Here is a 25690-nt window from a genome sequence, read left to right as displayed (position 1 = left end):
CCCAATCCAGGAAAGGAAACCTCACTCCACTTACATTGGTCTCTCCTCCAAGAACACAAGAAAGATCCATGGACCTTGCAACTCTGGTCATCTTTGGAACACTCATTCCGAAGAGTACAAAGTACAACGGATTTTAAAGACACTGTTACTCCATGCATTTGTTTCATTTTATTAGTCATTTGTGTTTGTATTAAACTATAATTCTTTTTCCTTGAGAAAATAAACATTGAATGGGGTTCAGCCCAGAACAAAGACATAGGACATTTTTTTTCATGAATATATGATCCTCATCCAAAGTTATAGCTCTTCTGATCCTTCACTTCCTAATGGATATCTGTGATTCAATATACATCATTGGTGTTTTGTGCCTTCACACATCATTTGTCCTTCAGAGAATACTGCTTACTGATTCAGATTTTTGAACCAATTATAAAAATAAAATCAAAATTCAAGAATCCAGAGACAGGGGTTGGGATTGTGGCTCAGTAGTAAAGCACTTGCCTAGCACATGTGAGGCACTGGGTTTAATTCTCAGCACCACATTAAAAATTAAAAAAAAAAAAAAGATATCGTGTCCATGTACAACTAAAAATATTTTAAAAGAAAAAAGGAATCCCGAGACAAAGAAAAACATCTTTGACTCTTCCTAACATCTATACCAAACATCACCCAGTATCTACTAGGTGTCATCTGTATTGGACCTCAGATATCCAGACCCGCAGTCATCATCCGTGACTCATATGCCACCAGTGGTCATCATTGATCCAACTTTGTCTCTTCTTTTCTCAATAATATCTACAGGTGCTTATTGACCAATTCATCTTCTCACTGAAAGTATTTATGTAACTATGAGTCACAAATCTCTGAGAACAAGATCCTTAGGAATAGGGCATGGCCCACTATAAGATCTTTCTCCAAAGTGCCTGCCTCTCTCCTTAACCAACGTTATTTGTATAAATGATGATTAACCAATATAATATTTCATGTTCATGCCATATTTGTCATCCAGCCACATTTGCTATGTTCAGATTGTATATAATCCATTTATCATATCACCAATATACTTGAAATACCACCCGCTCCAGGACAAGCAATTTGACTCAACTTACATTGGCTCCTGTGTTGTGAACAACATGGCAGTGACCACAAACCTCATGACTACAGAAGAATTCAGTCACCATCTTGGGAACACCATCTTGGGAACATCTTTTTCCTATAACAGAGAATCACTTTAAACAAACTAATCCAAAAAAGGAAAGTTGTACTACTATTCACAAGAGTCTTCATGCTAACAGAGAGAGTCAGGTTGGGAGCACAAGGCTGAAATCAGGCTGGAGACTCAGAATAATGCAAATTATAAAACTGGATGATCTGTCTTTATTAATCTGTTTATTGCCCTTTCCGTTTGGGTATTTATGAATCTGTGATAATATCTACATATTCCCTCTATGTTAAAAATAACGCTGTCAAACTTGAGCTAACCCAGAAAAATAACATGGACTATTCCTTCTAGTCACTACCTTAAAGATATTTAACGAGGCATCCTTAAATATCAGTCCCAGGACTTCTTGCCTAAACACATGGATTCAGAGTTGGACAATGCTTCGTCCTCTATAATTTATTTATAGATTTGCTTATTGGTTGTGAAATGAATCAACTTACAATGATAAAAATCACAACTCTCTAACTCAGAACCTCATGACAGGGGCCTGTGTTCGGATGGGAGAACGTTGACAGTTCCTGGGGTCAGCCTCTGCACTCCACGTCACACTGGCACATATCCAAGCCTCCATCACCAGAGACTGATGAAACCAGCTGTCAGGCGTTTAGGCTGCGGAACAGAAAACCGATGTCAGAAGGAAGGAAACTCTGTGGTTGTTTTCCGTGTTGTGGATGTCATGTATGACTAAACTAATTAAAGTCCTTGAGATGTGACAAGAGTTTTGTCACTGGTGGTTTATGATTCACTTAGGACCTTCTCAGATTTACTTTTTAATTGTATGATGAAAATGATTAACTGATCAGCAAACACAAGGAAAAGTGCTACATCTACTAGGAGCTGCTGTTTCTATGCCCCATCCTATGTAGATCACAATGTATGTCTACTTTAAAAATAGAATATTCTCCAATATAATTAATTTAAATGACTGTTTGATAGCCTCACCAATGGGCCTTGATTACCCCTGTGGATGTATGCATAAGTTGCTGAACATATGTATTTATTCTATATGTACTTCCTCATGGATTAATTTGATCATGCATCCACATTGCTTAAAAAAAATCAATAGAGTAAACAAACCAGCAATGCAGAAGTAAAATAAATGAGTGCTTCTCCCTGCATGTGTAATGTCCAAGGCACAGGCAGCCTGTGTCTCCTATATTGGGTAGAGGTTGCATCGAACAGGATGAACCATCATCCTTGTTACATAACCCAGACTTCCTATGCCATTTGGTCGTTTTTTGCTTATTTTCATTTATTTATTTAACATTTTTTCTTTTCCTTTTTTTTTGTATTAAATTGAACAACTACCAAATTACCCTATTAGAATAATAAGAACAATGCCTATTACTAGGATATGTTTATATGTTTCTAAGCCAGAGGGGTCGTCGTGGGAATGGAAAATACTGATTTGGCACTGACCAAATTTGGACTACCCAAAACCCTTGGTTCAAAGCCAACAAAAACCCAGCATGCTCCTTGCTTAGCATTCTTCGTCATCTTTCATTCATACATTTGCTCCCGGCTCAAGAATCCACTAAAATATAATCAATACTTATGGTTCACAAAACACAATAATAAGAAACTGAAGTTTCTTACAGGGCTGGGGCTATGCTCAGGGGTAGAGTACTTACGTAGCATGTGCAAAGCCCTGGGTACAATCTTCAGTAACACAAAAGAAAGAAAGGTGTGCTTAATACCTGTCCAAAGTCCATTTCTCACAGAGAAAGTAGATAGTTCTCTTTGAGTGACAGACTTAGTTTTGTAGACTAGTAATTAAGAGCAAGCACACTTGCTTTATGTTAATCCCATACAGGTCAGGGTTGGATCATCTTTTAGCTACTTCACCCATTTTTAAGGAGATGACAAAAACGAGCATGAACCCATCCTTTTACTCCACACATACAGTGCTGACGATATCTTACATTTTGGAATGTGACTAAACTATGTCTTCATAAGCAGAGGGAGAATAAATCAACTGACACTCAGAAATAAAACAGAATAATGAATGTTACATTAATTAATTCACGAATAAATTGAGTATGAAAATAGAATGGTCTTGCTTCTTTCTCTTTAATGGACCAAAGATATGATGAATTAGTCCACGTCTGACCTTCATTCATTTCACTTGTATACGTACCCACTTATTCCCTCTCAATGACAGAATTAACGTCCATGATAAACCATAAAACCAGAATCAATTAATCTATTACTTACATAGATTTCTAACCTCATTACTCAAAAGGATAACAACCAAAACCTTCCTCGCTAGAGAAAGATTGTATCTCTGTGCATCCATTCTGCAGAATAGAAACAGAAAAAGAGCAGATTAGATAGATAGAGGGATTTTTTTTTCTATTTCAGTTCAAATCAATATTTGATCAGCATAAAACTCAGTGCTTGTCATACATTTAAACATACCTATGGCATCCCTGTGGACTCACCGATTGGGCGAATATTAAATATACTATAATGAGCAACGGACAAAAGAATAAGAACTATCACATATGTCTATTTGCATGCCTCTACCCATGCAGGGAAGTGCTGAATCTTCTGAATGAACCCTGGTACAGGATGTGGATGGAGGCACACTCAGCTATATCCACATGCACATGAACACACAGGACCTCTCTAGGTACACATGGTGTCATTTAGCTATTCCATATTTAAGGACATTGTATCAACAAGCCAAAAAAGGGAAATTCTATTTAAATTCATAAATATAGCCATCATTCCAAAAATGCAAGGTCCTAAGTCTATTTTAACTATCTGGAGTGCGTGGGGAACTACACTGATCCATCTCCCTGTTTTAGAACCTGGGTCCTCCTTGGTCCATGATTTGCTTCCTTTTAAATGATTAACTGCGGCATTAACTTACTGTTTTTCAAGTTCATAATGAGACCATTATATATCTGTGACTCCACAGGAACTGCACAATATTAATGCCTGTCTAGATGCTCATTAGACACAGAAAAAAAAGATCCGATCATTTTTTTATTATTTTTTTTAATTAAACCCAAGAACTGACGTTAAGCACAGTGCAGATCACTGTATTAATCAGAACTGGCCATGTGACAGGCTCTCAACATAGATCCCGACCTATGCCCTCTTTCAATTAATCAATAATGAAATTAAGTAAATATTTTGCCTTTTTAAAAAATAAAACATAATTAGAACAAAACAGTGTCTAGCATCCACCTATCTCAATGCTCCTTCACCAAGAGGGGTGGCTCTGATCACCTATGTCCCTGGAACTGTCCTCTTGTTGCCTTATCAACCCCCATGCTTAAATGGGAGTCATCCATTCTCTCTCATTTATAGGTTTCTTGGTTTATTTATGACCTGCTCTACTGAAAACAATATATTCCACACTCAGAAGCCCCCAAAACACTATCCCTATTATTTTTAACTCCTAGAATCAGCTCATTTCTTATAGAGATAACAAATCTCAATCTTATTGCAATGAACCTCCCAGGCATAGGGTTTAGTCAAAAATCCTTGATGCAGACACCCAGGGTACTGCTCATCATTGATTCAGGATAGCAATCTTGTTCTTAATTTCTGTCTTTATTTATAGATCTATGCACAGCTTCACTAGAGTAAAAAACATCAATAATCATGAATGTTTTTTAAAAGCCAAGAACAATAACCTGGATTGCTACCAGGATCTGGTTACAGGTTGTTTCCCTACAGATAAGGCCTCCTCCCTCCACAGGACCTCTTGACAGAGTGGCCCTGGGTGGAGCAAGCGTCCTGCTCCTGGCCAACCTGTCCTGTCTGTCTCTCACCTTCCCCTGTGCTCTTCCTCAGGGAGTTTGTATGATGACGGACACGTGCTACCAACTGCCCCACAACCCCAGGCAGCGACCAAGAGGACTATAGCAACTGAACACAAGAATTCCTAAAATTCCCATCATTTAAAATACAGACAGCCACGGACGGATGGGGCAACCCTATTGGACATGGCGACCCTAGATTTTGTGACTGGATAAATTTTGAATTAAATGTAGAGCAGAAATTAGATGAATGATTAGCTCTGAAAATGAGTGGAATATCTTCTATGCTTTAACTACAACTGTGCTTAATCGGACGAATCTGAGTTTCATAACACATGTCCTTTTTCCATATATGGCTTAATTCAAGCAATTCAATAAGCAACTAATGAAAATATCAAGCAAATTGACAAAACTTGAGCTTTTACTTACTTTAGTCATTAGGTTTCTTACTCACAAAGGCAACAGCTAAGATCTTCGACAGCAGAGACTAAATAAATCAGCTGTGGTCTTCATTCTGTGGCATCAAATACCAATGTTTAAAAGAATAAACAGTACAGGGTCAGATATTTTAAAAGACATTGACTTGCACAGTAGGCTAACCACATTCTAGATTTGAGTTCAGTTTCCACCATTGAAGGACTTCTATTTATTTACTTTATAGAAAAAGAACTTTTCATTTATTTTATTTACTGGCCTATTAATTTCAAATAATAGAATGAACATTATTAAATTCATCAATCAAAAGTAAGAACTAACACTTTTGCACACATATGTTTACTGACCCCAGCCCACAGATAATCTCTCTTTTTTTTTTAAGTAGTCTTTTAAATAAATAGATGAATTTAAATTCATGATTCATTGTCAGTCCTCACCAATAATCTGCATTTGACCCTACAATGTTATCATTCACTGTTTTATTTGTTTGCTGATAGAATGTTCACTCATCTATTCCCAAACACACAACAGGCACACATACACACAGGGGTCAACTCAGGACCAACCCAGAACAGAGCTGACTTTCATGGTCAAGGACCTACACTCCCACACCTGATTGATTCACTTCTTCCTTGGCCATGTTCTGCCCACTTTTAAAAACTTAGCTATGAGCCAGGTGTGGGGGCTCATACCTAAAACCCAGCTACTCTAGAGGCTGAGACAGGAGAATCACAACTTCAAGATCAGCCTGGGCAACTTACAGTGTGTACAATTAGCACATGAAAATAGGAATTAAAAAAAAAGATGTTTTGCTTATTTATAATATAATTCATAGTTGGATTAATAATAATTCTTTTCATTGGTATATCCTCAAGGTGAACAATGCTCATTCATTTCGCCAATTACATTACTACTTCATCTACTATTTATATAATTTTCCTTTTGCTAATCAAAAATAATTAGGAAACAAACCCTTTACATCAAAATATTATATAAAGTCTTACATACACCTGTCACATACTTCTTTCCAAAAAAGCAACCACCTTTATTCATATGTAGCATTGGAGTTCAGTACTCCAGAAACATGCAATAATAATGCACGGTGCATCACAGAACTGAACCACGCTGGGCTCTCTTTAGATTTGCCTATCTCTACATTCCTTTATTTATTCATGCACTGAATTACTTATAAACCCAGTCTATTTCCATAAAATGTGTACTCTGCTGATCAAGATATCGAGAAAAATGGGAAACTAGTGTATACATCGGACCTCAGAGTTCCAGATGGCTTTAATCAAAATCTTTGATTCAGACACCCTCCAATCTCATCACTGGCCAGACTCGGCTCTCTCCTTCTTCATTCTCTTATTCCTTTACTTCCTCATGAGTCACAGGCTCAAAAGAAAAGACCCTTGATATGACTACGATATGTCCCTACACTCAGCCCCACAAGGTGTACATACAGGAGCTCAGAGCCGTTCTCATGACCTATTCAGTGAATCTGGCCCATGAGGGCCACATTCATTGAATGTGTTCTTTTTTTTTTTTTCTTAAAGAGGGTATAATGAATAATCAAAATCCCCAACAACTAGGACACAAGTGATGTGCCCTCCACCACTGTGGAAGTTCCTCAATCAACCACAGTTCGGGAACAATGCAGAATGTCACACAGCTCTGGAGATTAAATTCCTTCCACTTCATTTCTTAAGTTTCTTTTTTTAAGTTGAGCTGTCCTTTCACACATCTCTACGACAGGTCCATACTTCCTATGTTTAATTTTTGTGCAAGATCTTTGGTCCTATACTTCAGTGGCCACATATGAACAGAGAATGGAGACTGCGATTGTTACTAACATGGCTCCTTACCCATGGAAGCAACTGTCAAGGTCTTCATCATGAAGAATGACCAAATCCAAGGTGCTGTGCTCATTCAGGAGGAAAAGACAGAGTTCCAAGAAAATGAAAAGTATAAAATTTTAATATTTTTAAATAAAGGTTAGTTCTGCATTATTTGATTAATCACAATCATTGGCTTATATCACACAATTATCATCAATCCAACAGTGATATTATCTTCATCTACTGAAGTACTTTAGTATGAAAAGATACCACATAATTTTTTGACTCTATCACCCCCCCAAAAAAGATGATTAATATATATCTAGATAATCTTACCTTACAGCAAAAAAGACCAGATTACTGGGGTTGGAGGGAAGCTGGAAATTGAATTCTGGGGTGCTTTACCACTGCGCTACATCCCTAGACCTTTATTTTTGAGACAGAATCTTCCTAAGTTACTGCAGGTCTTGTAAAATTGCTGAGACTGGCCTCCCTTTTACAATCCTCCTGCCTCAACTTCCTGAGTCGCTGGGATAACTGGTGTGCACCACCATATCCAGCAAGTCCAGAGAATTTTTTTAATGAAGAAAAATTTTGCAAAATAGAATGAATTTAAATTCATGTTTCATGACACAATCTGGTCAATGGGCCACACTGTAATTTAATTCCTATATTTACTGGTTTATTAATTTAACAATAATGAATAATAATATTTATTACCTAAAACTGAGCACCATTTCCTGCCACTTGTCTCTACTGTCCCTCTCTCCCCCAAGGGAACAGGGATAACAGATGTTCTCTATCAGTATCATCTAATATGGTACCATTATCCACACGTGACTTGGAAAGTGGCCGGTGTGACTGAGGAACCGAATCTTTATTTTTAAGTAATTTGAATTTGCATGCGAATGGCAAGTTGCATCTGCAGAGTAAGGTCTATACCACCCTTCCATCAAGGTGCAGGGGCCTCAGCCTTGTGCACCTGAATTTCAAGAGGGTCCACATAATAAAAGATGCCACTTCACAAACCATATATGTCTTTTAGTGGTCCTTCTTTTAAATAGTGAATTGTGATGTTATTCTTTTACTCATTTGTAAAAATAGCAACGGTATTTATAAGCCCTGAGAGCAATGGGCAAGCGTCTGTTTATACACTCACTTATTACCAGAAATCATACAAAAATGCATTTATAATTTTCTTCTAAATACAAATCATTGAATAAGAGGATTTGTAGTAATTATGTTCATACTCAAACTTTTCTTGCTTAAGCTTTTTCCACATTTCAATAACTATCTCGTCATAGTATTTCAGTTTTTAATTATATCAAGTTATTTAATTATATCCAGTTATTACTACATTGATGAATTCAGCACAACTATTAGTTGTATTGTTATTATGGAATATACATACAAATTTTATTAGTTAATTGATACGCATATTCCATAATAACAATTCAATGTATTTGACATAATAAATATATTGTTATTATGACATAATAATAAATATGACATAGTAAATATGATTACAACATAATAAATGTTATTATGTCAAATATATAATTTAATTATATAAACTGTATGCCACTTCTAAAAATAAGAAATGCAATGAGCAACTCACCACTAGTCCAAAACAAAAACACAGAGAGCAACTCTGTCAACACCCACTTTACTGAAACTCAAAATTTCAGAAATGAACAATCCTTGATTAATTTGTTCCCCTCATATTATATGAGTTATGGCCCTCCTTGTCTTTATTCAGGCATTGATTTACTTAAAATAGCGCAGTATAAACCTATGAAAAACAAAAGAGCAAAAATGCATTCCCTCTGCCAGGTGCAGTAGGACGTGCCTATAATCCCAGCAACTCAGAAGGCTGAGGCAGGAGGATGTGAAGGCCTCAGCAACTTAGGGAGACCCTGCCTCAAAATAAAACATTTTTAAAGAAAGGGCTGGGAGTGTAACTCAGTGGTAAAGTGCCCCGGGTTCAATCCCCAGTGTCAAAACAAAAACAAAAACATGTTCCCGCAGATATTTCTAATGTCTATAAGCACATTTCTTTTAAACAGTGAATTGTAATGTTATAGACAGAGCAGACCTCAGAGTTACAGACTGGGTTTAATCAAAATATTTGATTCAGATGCCCCACGCACACTCATCATTGATCCAGACTTGGTATTCTATGCTTTTATTCAATGTTAATATTCCTGATTTATTCATTGATTCCCCAATAATATGATCAACAGCCATGAATTAAGGGCTCTGAAGATACAAATATGGCTGTCAAAGTTCACACCCCCACAGAGCTGAGGACCTAAATCTCTGCAATCTCCAGACATGCGGATATGAACTAATCCACCTCCTAGCACCACGTCAATTTGCTATTAGTCACTGGTCCATGGTGCCGCAGTCCAGCTGCAGCAAAATAACCGGGGGGGGGGGGGGGGGGGGGGGGGGGTGACGAATAACTTGTGTACGTTGATACAGCAGGAGTAGGAACCGTTTATTGCAGGACAGGAGCAGTATTTATACATTCCACACAGCTTACCTAATTAGCATAAACTAGATACATCAGTCAACCAATAAGGAATCTCCACACTTAATGGCTCGCTTTTGTTACTTCTCAAACCACTCCCTCTGGCATTTTGCCAGGCACCATCCAGACTTGTTTACAAACTCTAACATTCCCCTGGCAAAATGCCAGGTGTTATTTTGACTTGTTTACAGACTCTAACACATGGTTGGGCCACCTTCATTTAAAGTGCATCCATATTTTCAAGATGACGCAATGAACTGCCATCTTATACCACAGCTAAGGAAAAGGTCAGAGTCTCCATTTCCTCCTCTTCTCACCTCAATGAATTAAGAGTCTACAACAATATCACTGGAGAAGTGTTAAATCCACTGGGCTATAAAAACAGAGTCACGTATTAAAAAATCCTTAACATGACAGAAATGCCTTTCATCTTTTTGTTCTAAGAAATTCAATTGTTCTGAATTGGATTAAACATGATTCTTAATGTATAATGATTTCCACCACTGGTCAAGACATGACCACTTTTTGAACTGATCCCTTTGAAATAATTCAGTGAATATATGATTAAGCCCTACCATCAGCAAGAACATGAACTTCGATCTTTACTTACGTTGACATCTTCTCTTCTTATCCAAAGAGAGGAAAGGCCAGGTCTTCACAGGAAGACAGTGATTGAATAGGTGAATGTGTTCACCTGGAGGATAAAAAGCAAGTATTCAAATGGATTGAATAGTTGGATTAAATTGTTTTAAATGGACCATACTTGTGTAGTAATCAATTAACCATAAACCTTGGTTTGTGTTCTATACTAAACATTTGGGAAGAGAGGAGTACTTTATATTTATTAACTTCTGTGATTTAGAAGAGAGGACAATACTTTATTAACTAATATAATGTATTTTGGTGTAAATAATATAATGAACACCATTGAATCCAGCATTGAAAACAACAGAAATAACTATTAGGATTGCCAGTCTGTTATTGCTACCCACATGGGCAAGAGCAAGATCCTCATTTTGTTGAATTTTGTGCAAAACTGGATCCACTGGAGATTCAATTCATGACACAATCTTGCCAATCGTCCAAGGTGAACCCCTTTAATATACTTATTAATTCACTAATATCTCTATTTACTCATGTGATAATTGTCTAAGAGAGCTTTGAAGTTTAAACAACCATCAAAATAGAACTGAAACACTAATATAGCAAATGGAAAGGTCTAGAAATCTTTGCCTTGAATATGAATACAAGCTTGAATAATAAGATGATCAGGATCTTTATACACAACTGCATGTTTTCCATTGGCACTTTGATTAGTAACATTTTCAAAAATTAAGACACAAATTTATGAATTAGCATTATAATTCATTATATGTGAGCCCACCTACACCAGATAAGTACCCTGAATAATATTTACATTTTTCTTGTGTAATTACCCCAAAGAGTAGCAAATTGGTTCAATTTGTTTGCTTAAGTAAAACTGCACAGAAAATTTGCATTAATTGTACATGCAGTTGAATAAAAGTCTCATCATTGCTCCATGCTCTCTCACTCAAACATTCAATCAACGATTCATTTATGTAAATGCATTCCTTCTTTCTTAATAAAATGATCAATGGGCACAGAACAAAATCACGCCTCTTTATATTCAGATGACTATATGGTCTGAGAGGGCAAACAGCCTCAACTATTAATTAATTGGGACTAAGAATCTCAAAATGGTTTTAATAATGGCCCATGTTTCATTATATGTCTTAAAAAATAATTACATACATATATTTCTTATTCTTCACTCATTGACATCCATTCATGGCTAGCTTGGTTATGATAATGTCATTCAAACGCCCAAACCAAAAGAAGAAGACTACACAGATGCTTCTCCCTCCCAGGGATAAATACCGGTGCCTGCCGCTTGGCAATGGACCTCAGAGTTGCAGATGGGTTTAATCACTGTCCTCGTGTCAGAAACCCCATGCCATTCATCACGGGTCCATCTCTGGTCCATCTCTACTCACAAATAACAACACAGTCACAAAATCCTCAAGAAAAGATCTTATGCGTTTTTAGGCTCTTATTCCTTTAAACTGTGATTAAAGTTCTTCAACAGCACTCAAAGGTTTTATTTTATTTAATCTGTCCATATGCAAAGATGGCTCAGTGAAAACTAATGACCCTACTGTCCTCCATCACCTGAGACACTCACAGATCATCCATGTTCTTGTGGACGGTCCCAAAGGCAGTACCAGCCAGGATCTCCACACATGTGGGAATGCTGAAATCAATTATGGTACAGAATGAAGAATAATATTAAACTGTTCTGAGAATAATTTAAATAATTTCTGTTTTTTTTAAAATAACTTCAGTTGTGTTAATGTGGAATATGTTCCTAACACATTCCATTACTGCTCCATATTTGGAGAGTTTTACTTATTTTATGTATGAAGACATTTATTACTTTGAAATTCTTTAGCTAATAACCATGAAAAAAAATGAGCCAAGCAGAGATTATAAACCAAGGGGCTTACCTTTATCAGCATCTCTGCTCCTCATTCAGGACAATAATTCTTGATTAAATGATTAAATCAGCTGCCTGGTGTTCACTCTGGGGAGGAAAAAGATTTAGAATAGATTTAGATTTATTTTTAATGGATTATTCAAGCAGAACTAGGTAGCAATAAACTTTGACTCAAAACGCAATTTTTCATTAGTCAGTATTGAACTTTTAATTTTAAATAATGTGATAAATACTATTGAGTACACCACCCATCCCCCAAAAAAGATCTATAACAATTACAAATACCTGCCTAGATAAACATCTAGTAAGTAGATGGGTATTCAGAGGATTACTGGTTGATACAAACACTTTCCCTTTTCTTAATTAAAAAAAAAAGAAGCAAATTGAAAAAAAAAAGTCTTGTAACTATCAGTATTATGCTCCACATTAAAATAAAGCATTATAGACTCCGTCTGTTCATTTTACTTCAGATTAATAATTGCCCTTCTTTATGGCAAGTAATAATGCTAATAATATTTGTTTTATTGTCCTCTACTAATTGCTCTGTGAATAGGTCTGTTAATCTTTCATGTATATTTCTCAACTCACGAAGGTATTGATTTGCTTGGTATAATACATTCCATATCTTCAAACCACAAAATCCCAGGGCCAAGTTTATTGAATTTTCCTAACTTCTGCTCTTAGGTAATTTCTACAGAACATATTAGCTGCTTCTTATTCTGTAACAAACCCGAGTTAACACAGAGGGCTTCATCAGAAGGTTGATGTGGACACCTCAACCAATGCTCACCATTGATCCATTGGCGTTCCATCTCTTCAAGCATTTATCCCTCCTTGAACCAGTTCAACCATTCTCTGATTCATGAATAATAATTATACATTCAGAACCCCATAATGACAAGAAGACCAAGAACAAATGAGTTTAATGAAACCAAAATCTGTTCACTGTTCCCCTTCACTGAGAGCAAAGAGATAAGACATCTTATCACAGTGAGCCCCTGGTCCAACATACGGACCAATCAGCACAACATGCTTCATGTCAATCCTAACTTCTGATTGGCTGGTGAAACCAGCAGCCATGGACCTAATAACAAAGTACATGCCCTTCAAAATTACCTTTCAAAGCACTCCTGCCACAAGGAGTTAGCAACGTTTGTAAATAAGGGACTACACTAGGTCACGGTTGGAAGAGACATAAAGTAGAAAGTTAAATATGTGAAGTGCCCTCCATCTCTTCAGTCTTGGTCCTTAGTGGGAATGAGTTAAATTACTTGTAATTTTTGGTTCATGACACATTCCAATCAACAATTATTTTATTGAAATAATTTAGTGGGTTCCCTTGAAGGAGGAAGGCCATCTGTGCCCAGAACAGCCATTCTGAGGCTTCCTCACTTGGGTCTTTATGCTCCTTGTAGAGAAGTAACAATGATGGTTACTGATCATAGAGCAATAACATCTCCACTGTGGTTTGCGTTCTACAGTGGGGAAAGAAAGCCTACTTTTAAAAATGTCCTCATGCTTTAAAGAACCAGATTAAAACTCCATGTACATCTTTCTAAAAAATACAAGAGACCCTGTTTAATGTCATGGAAAAAAAAAAAACAGGGATCGGAATCCTCATGACTTGTTCCTAATTGGTCCAGTTTGCTGACTTAAAAAAAATAAATAAAGTCATAAAATCATGTATATTCATAAGAATGGGATCCTAACTAGAATAAGATAGATCCCATGCTTGTATAGTCATATCAAAATAAATTCTGCTGTCATGTATAACTGAAAATTAAGAAAAAAATCATGCCTTGCTTTTCAAATATCAAGACACTATAATCTGTAATGTCACAGCACCGGGCCATGACACAAAATAGTATTTACATGTCCACAGACATTGAACTCAGGATAACAGATCCATTTGGTTTTATGTTGTTTTAATAAAAATTAGTAAAAGTGAAAAGATGAATGGTTGGATCATTGACCCTGTTTGCCTGACAATTATGTGGTTATTTACCAACAATTTATATGAATATGCACTTTGTTTCCTTAACAAAACAATCAATCAGTAACCATCACCACAACTGATCACAAGCTTCTGTATACAAATGACCACCTGTACCTTCACCAAAATGGCAAGAGCCTTGACTATAAATCTTTTGGGAGACTCAGACACGTTTTAATAATCCATGTGGCATGACATTCCTTCATAATAATTGCATAATTTGCCTTCTTTTTTCAGACTTTTTAAAATTAACAGGCTGACTTTATAATTTAAACAAAAAGTAAAATCTGGGCTGAGGGTGTAGCTCAGTGGTGGAGCAGTTGCTGGGCTTGATCTAACTAGCACTGTACTAAAAAAAGTGTGGGGGGAATATATCCCCCAAACCAAGGAAACATTACCTTACCTTAACTCACGTCCAAAGGAGGAATGATTATGTCTCTCTCTGTGGACCTCAGAGATACATATGGGTTTAATCAAAATATCCTGTTTCAGATACCCCATGGTACTCATCACAGGTCCAGCACATTTTCTTCCTTTGTTTATTGATTAATTAATTAATTAACAACAATACAATCACAATGTTTTAGCAACAGGACCTCCATGGGAGCCACCCTCTCCTCATAGACAAGAGCCCTTTAACATTGGACCTCAGGGAACATGTGTGACCTACTGGCGTCTGTGCTGCACACCAAGATCTGCAGGGGCCACGGGTCCTCCGTGACCTTCTTGGACTCAGTTTGCCCACTTTCAAAGGTGGTTTAATGAAAAGCCATGAAACCACCATCTTGCTCTACTCGCAACGTCTTCCCCATCTCCCCAGTTGCCATGGGCAGACGCCTCAGTCAGTACCACACAGACAGGGAAATGTTCCAATCATGTGTGGTGGAAAGTAAGCTACAAAGCTAAACAGCTCTGAAAATAACCGAAACAACTACTACCTTTTAAAAGTCACCTCCAAAATTAAAAATGAAAATAAAGTCACCTTCATTGCATCAAATTAGATTAAACCTATTTTTTGGTTCGGGACATATTCCCATCACCGGTCCGTTCTTGGTGATGTTTCTTTCTCTTGTGCACATGGGTTCCTTTGCACAACCACTAAACACAGTAAAAAAGCAGCACAGGCAAGGACAGGAGGGTGAGGTCTCACTTACATTGTTCTCTATGTTCGTTACCCACAGAGCCAACCACCCAGGCTTTGTTTCTCAGGAATAAGCCACTCTCCAATGGTCCCTGTGGGAGAAACATAGACTTAGCCTGACTTAGATTCTGCAAGGTGTTATGTGGAACTACATAGTAGTGAACAGTGGTCCTTTACAATTAATTCAGTATTTTATTTTTGCTTTGAAATAATGTTATCACCACTGTTGCATCTGTCACCCAAAAATAAGATCTACCCCTATGACCAACACCTGTTGTGTAAATACCCGACTCACACAGGTAAGCACTGCCTTGTGGGGTAAATATTCACCTACTTCTTTCTTTCTTTTTTCGGTACTGGGAATTGAACTCAGGGACACTCAACCACTGACTGACATCCCCAGCCCTATTTTGTATTTTATCTAGAGACAGGTTCTGAGTTGCTTAGTGCCTCGCCATTGCTTTTAACGTGTGATCCTTCTGTCTCAGCCTCCCAAGCTGCTGGGATTACAGGTGTGTGCCACCTGTAATTAGATGAGTCAATAAATTAAGATGTTGTAAGATAGAATTATGCATAGGCCACCGAAAGTGGAATGATGATTACTCTTGGATGATTCGCTGTTTATGATCTAAAGAATAACCAAAATTGTAACTGAGCCAGTAATTCACAACTGAAAAAAGTCCCTGTGCAATAATCTACATGTACCTTATAAAAAATGGCAGTAGGCCAGGTGCCATGATGCACACCTGTAATCCCAGTGACTTGGGAGGCTGAGGCAGGAGGATCTCAAGTTCAAAGCCAGTCTTAGAGATGTTGAGGCACTAAGCAACTCAGTGAGACCCTGTCTCTAAGTAAAATACAATAAAAGGGCTGGGGATGTCGCTCAGTGGTCTAGTGCCCCTGAATTCAATCCCTGGTATTAAAAAAATAAAAATAAAAAGTCCTCTGTAAAAGTGGCAAAAAGGGTGGTTGCTTATGGTAGAGTGCCTGCCTCCCATATGCAAGACCCTGAGTTTGTTCCTCAGAACCACATAAAAATAAATAGGTGAAATATAGGTAATGTACAACTAAAAAAATAAATATTTTGTTTTTTAAAAATGGCAATAGCGGGCTGGGGATGTGGCTCAAGCGGTAACGCGCTTGCCTGGCATGCACGGGGCACTGGGTTCGATCCTCAGCACCACATACAAATAAAATAAAGATGTTGTGTCCACCGAAAACTAAAATATATATATATATATATATATATATATATATATATATATATATAAATCTCTCTCTCTCTCTCAAAAAAAAAAAATTTAAAAAAAAGATGGCAGTAGGGTGTTGAGAGCCACAGCCAAAGGGGCCCCAGCAAACTTCCAGCTGCCAGCAAACTTCCAGCTGCTGGCTGATGATTGGCTCACAGCGGCCCCAGCAACATCTAGCTGATTGGCTCCTCGGCCCCAGCAACATCTAGCTGATTGGCTCCTCTGCGGTGATGCTCATTGGGCTGTTTCCCTGCCCTTTCAGACCACGGAGCTGCTCATTGGGGGACTTTTTTGGCTCCGCCCACGTGACCCAGCCAATCGGCCTCAAGAGCAGGAGGATTGTGGGAGGTGGGGAGAAGCTTGTGGTGGAGAGAGAGGCTTGGGGAAAGCCGGTGGTGGCAGTTGAGGCTCTGAGGGTTTTTCCTGAGAGACTATTTTGTTTGTCGTGTGTGGTTCTAAAAATAAAGTTAGTTTCTTTTGACAAGTGGCTCCTGATTGTGCCCAGCCAGACTGCGGCATTTGGTGGCTCGCACGGGGAGCGACTGAGGGTAAGTGAAACTGCTCGCCCCTGAGGGCAGGGCGAGAGGATGGGTAGCCATTTTAAGATTCTTCTTTTGTTATTTTGTTTCACTTTTGTTTTAAGTTGCCTGTCCCTGGAGATGAGTGAGACGGAAGAAAAACTGCTCACATCTGAGGAAAAACTATTTACGTCTGAGGAACAGATAGGGAGAAAGGACGGATGCCCATGTCAGGAGGATAGAAAGGCTATAATGACTTTTTGTTGTTCCCTTTTTATTTCATTCTGTCTCGGTTTTGTTTGGCGTCATCTTGTTGGGTTGTATTATAGTAGAAATATGGGATCAGAAATTAGTAAAAAACAAACTGAAAGAGTGTTAAGTAAATTGTTAGAGGAAGGAGGCATCTCAGTAAAATCAAGAACAATCAGGGCATACGTTGATACAATACAAAAATGTAGCCCATGGCTTTTTAAGGAGGAGTTGTTAAATGTATCACAATGGAACCATCATGGTGAAGATTTAAAAAGAATAGAAAAGAAAAGCCCAGGGACTCTGCCAGTTGGCACATTGCCATTGTGGACATTCGTATCTTGTTTGCTTAGTCCAAAGCCTTCAGTTCAGACAATGGTAGAGGAAGGAGAAGACATAATGATTCAAGTAAAAGAGAAGGTCTCTCAAGTTAGTCAGACAGAGGAAAAGATTCAAGTAAAAGAGAAGGCCTCTCAAGCTAGTCAGACAGAGAAAGAAAGTGTAAAACAGAAAAAGCCATCAGGGGGAAAGTTACAACAGGAGACTGCTACTAACACCTTTCTATCACCAGAGGGTGTAAGTGTCCAACCAACAGCACCACCTCTACAGGAGACTGCTACTAACACCTTTCTATCACCAGAGGGCGTAAGTGTCCAACCAACAGCGCCACCTCCATATGCTGGGAGGCCCCCAACCCCCGCAGTTGATAGTTGGGATCCTGAGACAAGGTCTCAAATATTAACATGCCCTGTATTTGAGGCAGGAGGGCAGCGATTTTACCAAGTTTTAAATTTCAAAACAGTGAAGCAGCTAAAAGAGGCTGTAACAACCTATGGTCCTCAAGCACCCTTCACTGTAAGCTTGGTCGAATCCATTAACAACTTGAACATGACGCCAGCAGATTGGGCTAATATGTGTAAAGCTGTGCTAAATGGAGGACAATACCTGTTATGGAAGGTTGCCAATGAGGAATTTTGCAAGGAGACGGCTAGGCGAAATGCAGCAGCTGGTTATCCTCAGAGAAATCTAGATATGTTGTTAGGAAAGGGACCTTATGAGGATCAGCAGCAACAAATTGCATATGATCCTGGCGTATACGCACAAATTGCTGCAGATGCAATTAAGGCATGGAAGACTTTACAAGGACATGGAGGTTTACAAGGTCAATTATCTAAGGTAATACAAGGAGCTAATGAACCTTATGCTGAATTTGTAGATAGGCTTATTCAAACAGCTACCAGAGTTTTTGGGAATACAGAACAAGCAATGCCATTACTAAAACACCTGGCTTATGAGCAAGCGAATCGTTGGTGCAGAGATATCATTAGACCATGGAAACATGAAGATTTAAACACATATATTAAATTATGTAGAGACATTAATGAACAAGAGCAAGTCGTGGCAGCTGCAGTAAAACAGGCTTTAGATGCCAGAGACATTAATGAACAAGGGCAAATTGTGGCAGCTGCAGTAAAACAGGCTTTAGATGCCAGGCCAAGAACATGCTACAATTGTGAACAAACAGGACATTTTAAAAGGAATTGCCCCATTGGAGGAGGGTTTAACAAAACTAGGTATCAAAGGAGTAGAATACCAGGTATTTGCCCACGATGCCGTAGAGGGAGACATTGGGCTAATGAATGCCGTTCTCAAACCACCATAGAGGGTACTCCATTATCAAAAAATGAACAAGGACCAGGTGTTTATCCACAATATCGTGGAGAAAGGCATCAGGCTCCATTGCCAAAAAACGGACAGGGGGGCCCAATGCTCCGGGGCCCAAAACCACAAATATACGGAGCACTGGAGGAACCCAGCAACCCCATCAGGGTAGTGCCCAGGACACATTGTCCATCAGATCCCTCATCAGACAAACCAGAGGGAGCGCAGGGTTGGACATCTGTGCCTCTGCCAGAGCAGTACTAACTCCAGAGATGGGAGTTCAAATCATTCCCACAGGGGTGAAAGGACCTCTTCCCAAAGGAACAGTAGGCTTATTATTGGGACGCAGCTCTTCTACTCTAAAAGGACTTATGATAAGTCCTGGGGTAATTGATCCCGATTATGAAGGTGAAATAAAAATTATAGCCAGTTCTCCAAAGGGTATATCAGTAATTTCACCAGGAGATAGAATAGCACAGTTACTAATAATACCCAGCCTACATGATAAATTTTCCAGTCGTACTGTAGAAAGAGGTTCCAAGGGATTAGGCTCCACAGGTGTAGATTGGGCTATGCTTTCTTTAAATTTAGATTCTCGCCCCATGCTAAAACTAAATATTCAAGGACATGAATTTAATGGGCTACTGGATACAGGTGCAGACCTTAGCATCATCTCTCGTCAAGAATGGCCAAAACATTGGCCATTACAACAAGCCACTCAAACGCTTCGAGGCCTAGGAGTGGCGACTAATCCCCATAGAAGTGCAATGGTATTAGATTGGAAGGATCCTGAAGGATGTGAAGGAACTATACAGCCATATGTATTGGATCATCTTCCCGTAAATTTATGGGGACGAGATGTCCTAGATCAATTAGGTTTGACATTAACAAATAACATCAACCAAAATGCACCCACTATTATGACTAGACAAGGTTTTAGGAAAGGAAAAAGATTAGAAAAACAAGAACAAGGTATAGCAGCACCAATACAAATAGATCAAGGAACAGACAGACATGGGTTGGATTTTCAGAAAGGGCCACTGAGACAATAAAAATTACTTGGAAATCAGAAAGACCAGTATGGGTTCCTCAGTGGCCCCTGACTAAAGAAAAGATACAAGCAGCCCATGACCTGGTCAAACAACAATTAGCAGAAGGACATATACAACCTTCTGTATCTCCCCATAATACTCCCATTTTTGTCATCAAAAAGAAATCTGGTAAATGGAGATTATTGCAAGATTTAAGAGCCATTAATAATGAGATGGTTATTATGGGACCTGCTCAATCAGGGATTCCTCAGTTGTCTGCTTTGCCAAAAACCTGGTATGTTTTAGTTATAGATATTAAAGATTGTTTTTTTTTCAATTCCAATTCATCCTGAGGATAGTCCACGTTTTGCATTTACTATCCCTGCACTGAATCATGAAGGTCCTGATCAGAGATATGAATGGAAAGTACTCCCTCAAGGGATGGCTAACAGCCCAACTATGTGTCTTGGGTTGTGGCTCAGCGGAAGAGTACTTGCTTAACACAAGTGAGGCTCTGGGTTCGATCCTCAGCACCGCATAAAAATAAATACATAAAATAAAGGTATGTGTCCATCTACATCTAAAAAATTTTTTTAAGAAAATGGCAGCAAGCTAGGTATTTTCCTTTGAATATCAGTGGTGGAACTCAAATAATTATCATCTTCTAATAAAACCTCATTCTCATTGATCTGTGTTTTATCTTATTTTATAAAATTTTATTTATTTGACTATAATAATATATCAATATACAAATGCAAACACACTAAAAATGAATCCTGAAAATACTAACCTCTGTCTATCCTTCTCTTTAGTCAACAAAATGATGGTCAAGATCATTTTGGGGTTGTTAACAAAATTCTTTATTCTTGGCAGCACTATTCCCAATAGACAACATATGTAATCCACCTAATGTCCATCAATGGATGAATGGGTAAGGGAAATATGGTCCATGCACCCAGTGGAACACTACTGAGCTTCCAATGTTGTGTTGATAATTGTGAGTCTGTTGTCTATGAAAAAATTAGAATGAGTTAACATCCCCAGAAACAATTTTCTGGGATTTTTATTGGGATTGCATTGAATGTATAGATTAAGATGGGGGAAAACTAACATCCTAAAGCCAAGAGTTACTAAACAACACCACACATACAAAAAAAATCCAGATCAAAATATCAATACTGCTAAGGTTAGAAAGCACTGCTTTACCCTCTCCAAAATAATTGGCCGAAAGATGAAGATATTTATAAATTCACTCACAATCTCATCAGCATCTGTGAGCATGGAATTAAAGGGCAGGAGAAGTCTGAAGTGGGTCTGGGGTGGAACTGAGTGCTGGTACTTAGCATGCATGAGGTCCTGGGCTTCAATCCCCAGCCAAAAAATTAATAAAAACAAGGAAGGAAGAAATCTGAATGGCATTAACAGCTGTCCATGTGTTTATTATTCCCAGATATAACCAAGTAGATCTTATTTTCAACAAGCAACCAACAACCTACATAATGTAAGACAATAACATTAATTTCTCAGTATTTAATCTCTAGCTGCTCCTTACCCAAACAGGCATGAGAATTAATCAATTTGTGTTGGAACTGACCACTTCAAATGTAAAATAATAATAAATATATGACGCAGTCTCATAATAAAGCTGTGTATGGTTATCCTTTGTCTTCACTCATTTACGTATTTTCCTTGTTATTCTTTCATTAATGTACTTATAGTAATAACATCCAGACCCATGAATCTTGGTAGCCTGAGAACAAAATCCTGAATGTCCCTACCTTCTGCTGTGAGACAATTTATCACATAGGGATTAGTAAAGGCAGCTCTCATAATGGACCTCAGAGTTACAGGGTTTAATCAAAATCACTGATTCAGACACCCCAGAATACTCATCATTGTCCAGGCTCCGCACACCTTTCCTCACTCGGCCATCCCTCTGCCCTTCACTCCTTAGTCGTCAATGCTAACAAAGTCGACACCCCTGAAAATGCCTAGGTGGACCCCACCATCGTGCCCACCCACAAGCAGGGGGTCCTAATCAGAATACGATTTTTCCCATGCTTGTACAATTTTGTCAAAAAGGATTCTACTGTCCTACATAACTAAGAAGAATTCATAACTAAAAAAAAATTTTGAAAAAGTCAACATCCATGAAATATAAACCTCTGAACAAGATCCTTAAATATTACCAAGATACTTCTACTGGGTTAACCGACACTCGACTTCCTTGCTTTGTGTCACCCTGCATCTATACTTCGTCTGTGCTCGCCCTCCTTTTATGTAACCTGTCTCCATGGTAAAAACAGTACATGACTGCCAGGCACAGTGGCACACACCTGTAATCCCAGCGGGTCAGGAGGCTGAGATAGGAGGATCACAAGTTCAAAGCCAGCCTCAGCAAAAAGTGAGGCACTAAACAACTCAGTTGGACCCTGTCTCTAAATAAAATACAAAAAAAAAAAAAAACAGGACTGGAGATGTGGCTCAGTGGTCGAGCATCCCTTTGTACCCTCCAAAAAGATAGCACATGTAGTAGGCAACCTCCAAGATGGCACCAGGGACCCCAGGGTGAACAGAGTCTCGTGTCAAATCCTCCACCTGCATCTTTGATTGCCTTTTCTGACAAACAGGACACTGCAGGACTGATGGCTCTACCTTCTGAGGGAGGGTTCCACCTTTCTGTCTTGGGCTGGCTGCTCAGGGGAGTCCTAAGGAAAGCTCCCTGCAGGAGGGAATGTGGCTCCCACCAACAAGCAGCCATGTGTGTGAGCCAGGAAGCTGACCCCACAGCACTATCAGGTCCCCAGCAGAGGTGACTCCACCTAACGTCTCACCTGCAACCTCACAAGAGACCACAAGCCACAACTGCCCAGTAAGCCTCTCCTGGATTCTTGTTATACAGAAACTGAGCGAAAGATCAAAGTTTATTGATATTTTTGATGTTTTAAGCCATTAAGCCACGGGATGATTCATTATATGGCAACAGATAGCTAACACAACACAGGTAGGGTGTCCCTTGTCCACAAATGCTTGGGACCAGAAATGTTTCAAGATTTTGGATTTTTTCTGGTTTTGGAATATCTGCATATATGTAATGAGACATTCTAGGGATAGGACCCCAGTCTAACCATGAAATTCCTTTATATTCCATACACATCCTATATGCAAGGCTTGAAAATAATTTTAAATAGTATTTTTAGTGTGTCTGCATTTTGACTGCAACCCATCACAGGAGGTCAGCTGTGCTCAAAAAGTTTCAGAATCAAGAGCCTTCCAGATTTTGGACTTTCAGGTGACAGATGCTCAAACTAGCCCAGGAACATCCATGAACCCCCATCTCAACTCACACCACATCCCCTCTTCTTGTCTTTACCCACTTGAACAAATTCATGGTCTCAATATTTATGATTGAAGAAATATTAAATCAATGATGGTACAAACTGAATTTTAATATTCAAAACTTCTAAGAATGCATAAAAGCCCCCTAAGTTGTGCTAAATTGGATTCATCACAAACTTTGTTTTGTTTTCACTATTGGTTCATGCACGACACAGTTTTATCTATGTACTTAGTCATTTATTCACTTATTTGATATAATTTAGAGATAAAAGAACCACGTAAACCCAGCACATAAAATTTGACTGTTCTCTCTGTAATGGTCTCTAAGCTCCTTACCCACAGAGAAAAAGCCAATGTCTCTATTATGGCTGAATAATTAAATCAGCTATGGTTTTCTTATTCTGTAAAGTAAAATGCACATTTTATAAAAAATGGAACAGGGTAGACTTAACTCCTTTTAATAGACTTGAGTCGTGAGGGATTAGATGGATCATGAGCCTTGGTTCCTATCACATTCTCATTACTGACTTAAGAATAGTGCTACATTTTATGTACTGGCTTATTTACTGTTTAATTTTTAATATAATAAACACTTAAATCTACCACCCAACACAAGAGAATAAATAAAACTATCACGATTATCCACCTATATACTTCCTAACCACATAAAGACCCTAACCTCTTTAATCTTTTGTGTGTTGCTAAGAATGTATCTTTGAAGCATTGATCCGGGATTTACCCTAATTTATGCATTAACTGACTCACTCATGATTTTTTTATTCAAATAATAATTTGCTTCTATTCAATTTTTAAAGAAGAAAGAATAAAACCCACCAGTAGTTCAGGATTGAAATACCACTTCATGCAACTGCTGATTTTTGGCATTTTTTCCAAAGTAGGATAAGTCTAGATTTCTTTTTTCTTCCTATGCAAAAAAAAAAAAAAAGTATTAATCATAACTTTGTTTCAAGACCCCTGCTCCTCACCAGTTCACGATATGCCTTACTTTAAGTAATGGAATAAGATATAAACTCATTCATTCTTTCACTTTTAATAATGCAACAAAATGAATAAAAATCAAGGTAAGATAATGTCATCAACTAACATTACCGGGATCTGTCCATAATCTCATTGCTCACAGATATCATCAACTGGGTCCTTTTCTTTTTAAATAGTGGGCAGTGGACAGAATTAGATTAATAATATTAACTATCACATGCACAACTATAGTCCACTCTTGGCCTTCTTTCAATTAGGCAATTACTCCAACAATCATTTCTAACATGAATGATTTGCTTCTTTTCCAAATAAAGCCAACAACCAGCTACCCAGCACCAAACCACAAAACAACAAGGACTCCCATGGAGTAAGTCATGCCCTCTGGGGAAAACACTAAGAATGACTTGATCCATTCATGAGACTCATTGCTTCAGAAAATGATAACAGTGAATAATAGCTTGTTTGCTGCAGACTTGCAAAGCAGCACTGTGCACTTACACATCTTGATCTATACAATTCACAAACCTGAAGAACTGGATAAACGTAAATCTTTATTTCATGGGTTGGCCTCACAAATAACAACAGGTTTTTCTGATTTCCATGGCTAATGGCTCATGTATTTACCTGTGTCTATAATTATGCATGGAATGAAACAATCATGCATTTCCCTACACTTTACCCAGGACTTCGACTATTCTAACTTTTGTATATTCTCCCCACCACACAAAAGAGGAAGAGATTTCCCAAGAGACCTCTAAGTTACAGAATTCAATCGAAATCTTGATTTACACATCTCAGAACACCTATTGCTCAAGGCTTGCTATAAAAATCTTCTTCCTTTGTTTATACATTCCTTATTCTTTAATCCAATGATCCACTAAAAACAGGATAAATTCTCATAAATCGGAAGTCCAAAAATCAACATCCCTTGAATGCTACTTATAACTGTTTAAGTGCCTATTTCCCATGGAGCTAATAGACGACGTCATGTTTTGCACACATAAACTGACATTCTAGCAGCTCCATACCAGCCACACTTGGCCCCTTTTTATTTAAAGATAATGCAACCAATAGCCACAGAACCATCATCTCACTCCATAAGGAACACTGACAATATTGCCCATCCTCCTTTGTGCTTCTCATTCAAGGAATTAATCGTCAGAACCTTTACCAGTGGGGAGTACTTCAGTGA

General features: G+C 38.2%; 1 long non-coding RNA gene and 6 other non-coding genes across 11 annotated transcripts in view; all 7 read right to left on the bottom strand.

The window, feature by feature from the left end:
* The window catches only part of LOC124080362 (uncharacterized), a 104017-nt gene that overhangs the window by 50343 nt on the left and 27984 nt on the right, over positions 1-25690 (bottom strand). For 3 of the 5 annotated variants that reach the window (XR_009225109.1, XR_009225110.1, XR_009225111.1), the window contains 7 exons: positions 24334-24424; positions 12327-15542; positions 12005-12073; positions 10412-10495; positions 7296-7349; positions 1663-5509; positions 35-1213 (listed from right to left, as the gene is read on the bottom strand). This is a non-coding gene — a long non-coding RNA (uncharacterized LOC124080362). The other 2 variants (XR_009225113.1, XR_009225112.1) reach the window with 2 other exon arrangements.
* Positions 696-767, bottom strand: LOC124080416 (small nucleolar RNA SNORD113/SNORD114 family). The gene has a single exon (XR_006847697.1). It is a non-coding gene; the product is annotated as a small nucleolar RNA SNORD113/SNORD114 family (small nucleolar RNA).
* On the bottom strand, positions 6696-6769 carry LOC124080406 (small nucleolar RNA SNORD113/SNORD114 family). The gene has a single exon (XR_006847688.1). It is a non-coding gene; the product is annotated as a small nucleolar RNA SNORD113/SNORD114 family (small nucleolar RNA).
* Positions 9358-9434, bottom strand: LOC124080405 (small nucleolar RNA SNORD113/SNORD114 family). Its single transcript, XR_006847687.1, has one exon. It is a non-coding gene; the product is annotated as a small nucleolar RNA SNORD113/SNORD114 family (small nucleolar RNA).
* Positions 11720-11794, bottom strand: LOC124080409 (small nucleolar RNA SNORD113/SNORD114 family). Its single transcript, XR_006847691.1, has one exon. It is a non-coding gene; the product is annotated as a small nucleolar RNA SNORD113/SNORD114 family (small nucleolar RNA).
* On the bottom strand, positions 14754-14829 carry LOC124080411 (small nucleolar RNA SNORD113/SNORD114 family). The gene has a single exon (XR_006847692.1). It is a non-coding gene; the product is annotated as a small nucleolar RNA SNORD113/SNORD114 family (small nucleolar RNA).
* On the bottom strand, positions 21992-22062 carry LOC124080408 (small nucleolar RNA SNORD113/SNORD114 family). The gene has a single exon (XR_006847690.1). It is a non-coding gene; the product is annotated as a small nucleolar RNA SNORD113/SNORD114 family (small nucleolar RNA).

This window comes from Marmota monax, unplaced genomic scaffold (genome assembly GCF_021218885.2).
Source record: "Marmota monax isolate L192 unplaced genomic scaffold, Marmota_monax_Labrador192_F-V1.1 WCK01_AAM20220418_F8-fsc00183, whole genome shotgun sequence".
NCBI lineage: Eukaryota > Metazoa > Chordata > Mammalia > Rodentia > Sciuridae > Marmota > Marmota monax.
This window is presented reverse-complemented; position numbering and strand designations above follow the sequence as displayed.